Raw genomic sequence first — 8,848 nt, forward strand, 5'->3', positions numbered from 1 at the left:
CAGCTGTTTCCCTGAACGATGCGCTCCAGCAGGACTCTGATGTCCGACGGTGAAATCATCCTGAAGGTGGATTTTTGAGCACAGCCTGCAGTGAATCACTGCTGATTCAAACATGATCAGTCAGCAACTGTGGAAACTCTGGCGTTTCCACGCTCAGATTTTACTAAAATATGTCTTACCATCAGTAAAGTAACAGCAGCACTTCTGGTTAAATACATCGATGCTTTATAAAAACGAGGAGTTTAATCAGTTTGGGTGTGATGGACCAGGGTCGGAGGACATTATCAATGATCCCAGAGCAGCAACATCAGCCACGTTTAGTCCGCTTTAATCAAACTCTGGTCCATTTGTCTTGAATGTCCGGTTCAGTTGGGGAGGTGTGAATGCGCAATCAAACTCTGATGGGGACCCAAAAAACAAAGTTCACTTCAACCAACAGTTTGGTTGAAGTGAACTCTGGTGCAGATTGCATGAATATGTGAACACCAAGTGGACTAGAGTCCTCTCAAAAGCAGGAAGTGAACTACAGCTCAGGGCATTCTGGGTAAATACAACTAAAACAAATGCAAAAGTCTAGCTAGCGAGAGAAATGGTTCTTCTTTTACCGAAGACCAAAAGAGAAATCCTCTGAAATCTGATGCCACTTCATTTTTGTTTCCATCTGGTGAAGAAGGAAGTTGTGCTCAGTGTCTTCAGAGGTTTGTGTGTTGTTTCATCCAGTGGTTCTTGGTGCAGCGCCCCCACAGGCCAGGAGGGGAACAGGTTGCTTAACTAGTTTGAATTAGTGCAGCGTAAAAGAGAACCGCACCAGCTGAAAATGGAAGAAATATTGTCATTTTGGACGAACCGAGTCTGCTGGATCATCAGGTATAAAAACAGCCAAACTTTAGCAAAGCTGCATCTGCATGCACTGGAAGATTTCTGGGACAATGTTCTCTGGAGCAGAGTTGACATGTTGGACAGAACCAAGCACAATAGATCAGCACAAACACCAGGAGTCAAGCACGGTGGCTGAGGGATGATGGTCTCTGAGCGCCTTAAGCACATCGCGTAAACCCTGAGTTTCTCTGGAGACCGAAGTTTTCCAGAGCCCAGCTTTAGTCCAAGCTGAAGCCGGGTTCAAACAGAACCATGACCCAAACAAATCAGCAGATTTACATCAGAACGGCTGAAGAAGGAACTAAACAAAGTGATGCAATGGTCCAGTCAAAGTTCAGATCTTCAGACGACTGTAATGCTAAATTTCAGTCTGTATAAACCTCAGGAAAATGTCTCCTCAACAATGACAGACTGATAAAGTCAGACAGGAAACTCTTACACTCATGAACTTAACTTCTACACATCATAACAGACATTTCTGCGTCTTGTTAACAAAAACAAACAGAAACATCAGAATGTTTTCCACTTGCTCAAACAAACAGCTGCTCCCAGGTGAAGCAGATCTGTTTGGAGCAGAAGATCAAACGTGCCTTCAGCGTGTTTTCACTCTTCACTGAAACTGAGGATTCCTTTTGAAATCAGATTCTGGTTCTGGTTCTGGTTCTGATTCATCAAAGACGTCTCAACCGCATCTGCCGCAGCCGACTGCTGGAACAGCTGCGAGTGTTTCTGATCCCAGAACAGCGAGACACAAACAGGATGGAGAGAACTGTGGTTCCAGCTTCAAGCTGCAGTTAAATCAGATGAAAGCTGAGGACACCATCCGTCCCAACATCTATTGTCTTCCACTTATCCGCGGTGACACCAAGGCGTTCCTCAGGGCGGTTCCTCCTCAAAGACCTGGATTTTCTCCCAGTAAAACATTCTTGGAAAAGCTTCAAATAAAGGCAACCATCAGATATCAGAACCACCTAACTGGGCTCTTTTCAATGGAGGTCTTCTTCTTATCTCTAAGGCAGATATATTTGCTACAGGAAGTCATGCCTTGTTCACATGGCAAGATAATTATTAGAGTTTTTTGACCAAATCTTCAGAACTTTAATTTGGGTTATTTAGTCTGAGACTAAGAGATGGAGACTATTTTCACCATGTTATTCATTCATTTAGATAGCAAGCTAAATAATTAGCTAACATGCACATTCAATTGCCGCTAACCAGAAATGAACCACCAAAATAAAAGCTTGGTCTTGACCGATCAGAAAGTGAAGTGACATGAAAGGAAATCCAAAATACAGAAAACTAAATAAAAGTGGACTTTCTGGTTCGCTACAGCAACAAACTTTGACCGCTGCTTCTCCCAACAGTCGGCCATGTTTGTTTTTATTCTGAACTCATGTTTGGTTCTGAGAGATTTAATGAGATTTTCCTTCTGCCATCTGAGTGTTGGAGAGTCAAACTGGTTCATATGTGGAGTCGGAAAGTAACTAGTTACATTTACACAGTTCCACTTGAGTAACATTTTTGAAAAAAATTACTGTAGTACACGGTACTTTTTACTTTTACTTTAGTAATTTTATTATGAAGTATTTCTGTAAATTTTATTATGAAGTAAAATGTATGGATTTTCTATCCACTGAATGAAAAACACGTTTGAACCAAAAACACAGACACACACCTGCAGTTTTTGTCAAAATTTTATATTAAATGAAAACTATTTGGATTATTTTTTCCTTTTGCCTAAGTTTGTTTTCGTGTTATTTTTCATTAATTATTTTCATTTTGGTCTTTAAAATATCAAAATTTTCTCTTAACTTTTTATTTTGTCTGTTTGATTATGTAATTTTTAAAGATTACATGATCGATTTACAGTTACTCAGTACTTGAGTAAACTCTTAGCAAACAGTTTTTACTCGAGTAAATTTTTACTTTTACTTGGGTAAAAATATATTTAAGTAGTCCTACTCTTCCTACCCACCTCTGCGTACGACTCAGATTGAAGCTCAGATTGTTTTTCGTCATGTGTCGGGTTCACTCAGGTGTTGAAAATCAACAGAGAATTTTAAAATCTTGCCGTGTGAACCAGACATCAGCTGATTGTTTACAGGATCTCATTCCTGCAACTGTTCTCCAAAATGCCAAACAAAAGACGGGAACGTCTCTGCTGAGAAAAACGTGTTTGGTGAAATCCCTGTTCTGACCTGCTGCCTCTGAGGCATGGAGGGAAAATAGCTGCTGAGTGAAAAGTCACATGAAGTCATGACTCAACATCAGACTACAGCTTAGAGTTTTTTTTCTCCAAATTTAAGAAGTTGTTTCTGATCCGTTCACTCAGGATTAGTCATGGTTCTGATTTGCTGCAGTTTGAACCAAGTTTTGCCTCAAAATGCCAAACCAGTCATTCCAGTTTCACGATGCTGCCAATGCCAAAAACCATCAGAGTCAAATGAAACGAAAACACAGGATGTTCAGAAGGTTCAGAGGAGGAACTACCGACAAAACACAGAAATCTTTTCCGCCACAAAATCCCCCATTTGGAAGCAGAAGTTCAGTGCAGGAAAAGTGGGAAGAACTTCCAAAAATCATAGAAAATCACATAGAAAATGTCTAAAAGATGCTTTAGATGATCCATCTTATATCAGAGTATCCTGGGCATTTACACATTATGAGGCAAAATACAAAATGTGAAGATATTGCTGGATCAAATCTCTCAGTTTTTTCTTCTTGATATTAATGTCCATTATTCCAGATGTACTAATGAATTCAATTGAAACAGTTTGGCTTTAAATCTTCAGTTGCAAATAAAAAAAAGAAATGACATTTAGAAAATTGTGCTTAATTAATCTGATTATATTATAGCTACAACTTATTTTTATCATATTTGATTCAGTTCAGTGAAACACAAAACATGAAGTTTAGTTTGAAACTAACTAAATAATACGTCTAATAAAAACTTTGTGTTACAGACGAGAATATAGAGCCTCAATATCTGAACATTTAGAAAACCAAAACCAGAACAAAGCTTTCAAACCTGAAGTCTCTGCTCTGCTTTTACAGCTGCAGTGTAACTTTTACAAAAAACATTTGCTCAAACTTTCATGTCGCCATGACAGTTTGGTGTCAGAAAGACAATCTGTGAAAAAAATCCAACAAACTAGAAACAACCAATCAGAGCCAGGAGGCGGGTCTTAGCGCTGCTCATCTTCCCTCTCTGCTCTCTGCTACACTGTAGTTAGCATAGCATCTTGAGAATGCTACGGCTAGTTAGCATAGCCACCGATGACGACACATAGACAGATTTCTTGTAGCAGTAAATTGTTTCCATGTTTAGTTTGTTTTTGTCCCGTTCAGAGTAATGATTATCACCTGTATGGCTTTGATTATAAATTATAGTCAGCTGGCAAAAAGTAAAATATGAAAGCAAACCGCACCAAACAACAAAAATAAAGTTTGACCAGACGCACCATTAGTGAATGTCTTCTCCCTGGAGGTTTAGGAATATGTCGGTTCCAATGTCATCAGCATATTTTAGGTATGAAGGTCTAGAGAGAGGTTTGCCTTTCACCCATCATGAGGCGTTTGTTTTTTTAAATAAACTTTAACATTAAGAGCCTTTTTATCAGCTGTCAGCTCAGACTGAACCAGCAGATTTCAGTTGTTTTCCTGGCTTCCTACATTTTCTTTCCTTCATGTGTTTTTTTGTCTCGCCCCACTTTGCTACACATCTCATTTGTTATTTGGAGAAAATTTCAGCCTCATCATACTTGTATCTAGTGAGAAAATCATGGGCGTGTTCAGTAGCAGTCCGGTTGGTTTCAGGCCTCTGGATGAACTTCAGAGTTACTCTAACTGTGTTGTTGTTTATTTTTTTGCCATGCTGTCTTTGTTTTTGTTTTATGTGGGGCTCCTCTGTTGCCGTGGCAGCAGCGAAGCGAGGCTGGCCATGATTAATGTCCAGGATGTGGAGCGCTGTCCTGAGCAGGTGCAAGGCCTCACTGAGTCTCCTGGGAATTCCTCGGAGACGTGAACATCTGTCTGCGGCGTGTTTATGCTGCTTGGCAGAGTGGCAGCCATGACTGTGTGTTTGGCAGAGTAGCTCAGCAACAATCAGGTAAAATGCCCTATTATGAGCATTCTTCTGAACTTAGATATTACAGTTGTTTACCAGTACCAGACACTGCTGCGCTGCGGACACATCCGGGTCGGGACCGGCTGCTGTGGGAAAGTCTGGAGCTCGATGTGGCTTGTCATATCAGGAACATTTTCTGCTGCTCACAAAACGGCATTTTTGTGTTAAATAGTTTCAGGGTCATGTTGGCTGGAAGAGACGGGAACAGAGAGGGGAAACCAGATCTGTCAGGACAATCAAATCCGGACCACTGACCCAAATGGGAAGATAAAGTTCTGGAAATAACTCAGGTCCAGGTCTTTCTGCACATTGGAAAATGTGTCTTGCTACAAAAAGTCCCAAGTTTAGACTCTTTGAGCCTGAAAACAAAGTGAAACCACAGAGGAAGAAAAAAGGTTGCTCAGAGGACAAAGTGGTCTTTGTTAGAAAAACACATGGAACAACTTGAGGATAATAATATCTCTAAATATCAAAATGCAGAAGTGCTGAGTGGGAGCAGGTGCAACTCTGAATTCACCTTTTCTCCAAGTTCCTGAAAAGCTGAGTAAGATGTTGGAGGTCTGGCCTGAACAATGTGACATTATGCAGCAGCGGTGGGGCCAGCGGAGAGGAAGGGTTGTCGACAGGAGCGGATAAGGTCGCCTTTGTTGGGATTAAACCCCGAGTAGCAGCGGCTCAGATGTGCAGATAAAAAACACAGTTTTCCTGCACTTTCACCACCTCCCTCCCCTGGTGTGTGCACTGCAGCCGCCACTTTTCTGCTGTGTTTGAACTCTGAAGGCTTCAGAGTTCAAACACAGCTGGTAAACTATGGGGCGCTGTTTGTAATGCAAAAAATTAACAGCAGTAATTTTGTTTGTTTAACCTGTTATAAAGAAAAAATATAGGTGTTCATTTTTCAAAGCCAAAATAATATGACACACTTTAAATACTTCTCTGCATTTCAAAATCCAAATGATTGTTTTTTGGTTTTCTACTTCTGTGAAGTTAAATTCAACGGACATGAAAACACCGGTGCAATGTAGGCTAATTACAAAAGACACTAAAGATAGCCAGTATGCTACATGGTGGTAGAGTAGCTCAGGAATGTTGAAGCAGATGGTGTTGACACGTAGGCCGTCACAATTCATTTCACTGGATGATAAATTGTTCCAGATGTTATTGCGATAAACGATAATATTGTTGTTTTGAGACCATTTTCATGGAATTGTAATGCAAGAATACATTCTGAAAGATCAATGAACTTTACATTTTAATGGACATTTAACACTAGAACTGGGAGACATTTTAAATATCCTATATAAACAAAACAACACAAAGAACCAATAAAATCAATAATGAAATCTCTGTAAACAAAATTGTCCTTACAAAAGCTATTTGAGACAAAAACACCAGACTTTTTATCATCCAGTTTTTGGTAGAAAGAGAAAAACAATAAGTCGTGCAAATGGAAATGATTGAGCTCTCTCTATTTTATCATGCAATTAATTGATTTATTAACTTATTGCTTATTGCAACATGGTATGAGAGGGGCCCCAATTGGAAATATGCTTAGGGCCCCAAAAAGGCTTGGGCCGGGCCTGGATGAGGAGCAGCTCTTCCTGCTTGTGTTTCTGGGTTCACTCGGTTGGACCCGAGTTACGGCCGTTACAGTAACTCAGTCTCCATGTCTTCGGTTTGCCTCCTCCAGCTGAACTCTTCACCTCCAGCTCCTTTACACCCAGAGTTTCCTTCAATCCACCAGAACCAGACCTGCTCCGGCTCTCCAAGACGAACATCCATCAAAACCTCGCTGGCGGAGCTGAACTCTGAGGCTCAAGGGCACGCAGGCACATTTTATTCAGGAAGTGATATAATTCTGGTCCTTGGACTTCTGGGCAGTAATTCCTCTCATAATGGCAGTGCATTGTTGAAAATGGCACCGCTCCGTATTTACCCACTTGGCTCAGGTTTCACACAATAAAACCCAACAAAACATTGGCGCTCCGTTGTAGTCCCAGCATGAGCGACACCCGAGGTCAGCCGACAGGCGATACGGCCGCAGACGCTCCAAGAGGTAGCCGCTCTTCGGGTTTAGCTGCTTTTCACTCCTGGCTGGAAACACAGGAAGTTATTGTAATGGTGCCTCAGTGGTCTAATGTTTAACATTTCTGCCTGTCCTGGCACTAATGGTGATCCCTCGTGACGTGTAACAGAGGCAAAGAGAGATTTAGACCCATAAAAATGATCTATGTGCTTTTGTTTATTTGTTGTAGAATAAACATTAGAAATAAATGTTAGAAAAACTGCAGGGGTTCAGAATATTGAACATTTCTAAACTGTGTAAGATGGACTGAAAAACCCCATGAATTACAGCCAACCAGGATCTGAACTCATGATTTTATCGTTTACAGATTGAATATAACGTAGAAATCAATAGAATCTGATTTTTAAAAAACTTAATTTAGATATTTTAAGGACAAAAATGACAATAATTCTTATAGGTATCAAAACAATAAAATCAGGCAAAAGTTGTTGTTTTTTTTGTTGTTTGTTTTTCCAAATCAGTGTCTTTAAAAAAACACTTATGAAACTTTAACAAAAACTGCAGGTGTGTGTCTCTGTCTGGTGATTTATTTTTGTTAAGACATGTTTGTTTTTCATTCAGTGGGTAGAAAATCCAAAAGTTTACTCAAGTAAGAGTAGAGACACTTCATAATAAAATGACTGAAGTAAAAGTAAAAAGTACAGCGTTGTAAAAACACTCCTAAAAGTTTTTGGGGGGTTTTTCCCAAAAAAATGTACTCAAGTAGATGTAATTGAGATGTAACTAGTTACTACCAAACTCTGGCTATAATTGCGAAACATTAAAGGAAACATTAGCGCCCCCAACTGGTGAGGCTGCACTGTACTTCAGTCAAGTGACAGAATAAATGAGACTGGCATCCATTTTTTGACATCATGCAATCTATCCATACTGCCTTTGCAATCGATTGGTGTCGTGGTTTAGACAATAGAGATGTTTTATTGAGCTAAACTTTGAAGACATTTTTGGTAAACAGCCCAGAATGCGGTGAAGCTAAACTTTCCCTTTAAGCTGCGCCTTGATCAGCTGTTTTCTGACACTCCAAAGGGATGGATCTGCTTCCCTTCAGCTGCGTCTGTCTGTCTGCTAGCAGCAGAGATGAACAGGAAGGGTTCCTCAGACGGGACATAAGTGAGTCCGTATAAAGCTGCAGATTAAAGTTGGTCCTTTGATGCCGTCCTGTATGGTCTCTGGCGGTTTGGAGGATTAAGGGTTATAAAAACGAGGGGACAGGATACATGCACCAAAAAGCTGGGAAACATTATTACCAAATGATATTAGTAGGAGAACGATGCATCTCTGCAGAGGGAGACAAAAGAGCTGCGGCGCAGTATCGCCACAAAGCGGAGAAAGAATCCCTTAATGAGGTTAAAGGTCAGCTAACAGAGAGCGCATGTGGGAGGAACCAGAACCAGAACACTGGCTTTCCTTTTATTCAGGGTCCGGTTACACAACCAGCACAGAGAAGGAGTCTGGATGTAAAGTCACTGGGACAGACGGAGGGACACATAGGGACAAACAGAAGGGGGCGCCAACATGCGACGTGGACGTCAGCGCTTTGAGGTCGGGGGTCAGCCTCAGTGGGTGGGGGTGAAGCCGAGCGTCAGCGCGCACACGTCACCTTCACTCGTTACGGGCAGCGCCACACGGCTGACTAAGCATGGCTAATTTCCCTGTGTGTTGTTCTGATCAACCCAGAACACACTCCACCTTCCTGTTGGGGCTCGGAGACAGAAAAACACTCAGAAACTGAGAAAACAAATAAATCTGTTTGTAAA

The sequence above is a fragment of the Poecilia mexicana genome, unplaced genomic scaffold, assembly GCF_051168715.1.
Source record: "Poecilia mexicana isolate PSO_F unplaced genomic scaffold, ASM5116871v1 scaffold_5, whole genome shotgun sequence".
Classification (NCBI taxonomy): domain Eukaryota; kingdom Metazoa; phylum Chordata; class Actinopteri; order Cyprinodontiformes; family Poeciliidae; genus Poecilia; species Poecilia mexicana.